The sequence below is a fragment of the Corvus hawaiiensis genome, chromosome 17 (genome assembly GCF_020740725.1).
Source record: "Corvus hawaiiensis isolate bCorHaw1 chromosome 17, bCorHaw1.pri.cur, whole genome shotgun sequence".
Classification (NCBI taxonomy): Eukaryota; Metazoa; Chordata; class Aves; order Passeriformes; family Corvidae; genus Corvus; species Corvus hawaiiensis.
The window spans coordinates 3006858-3007196 of NC_063229.1; positions in this window are offsets into that span (position 1 = coordinate 3006858).

Here is a 339-nt window from a genome sequence, read left to right on the forward strand (position 1 = left end):
CAGTGAGGCTATTGCAAGCTCTTACACAATTTCCCTTCTTGAGGCCAGAGGTATTCCCTGCAATATGTAGTGGGAATTTGAGGTGTTATCAAACAAAGGGGTGGAGAGTGCACAGCAGGAATCAAGGTTCAGTGAGAAATGGCGCTTCCCCTTCTTCCTTTTCTTCCCTTTTTCCCTCCAAATCTCTGGTGGCTTTGCCCCAACAGCTGCCCTGAGGGACAGCTCAGCTGCTCTCCATTGGCTGTCAGTGCCCAGCTCCATCCCTGCCACAGCCTGAGGCCATGGATGCCATGGGAAGGGTGTCCTGGGCAGGTGGAGCAGCTGTCCACCATCGGCTGA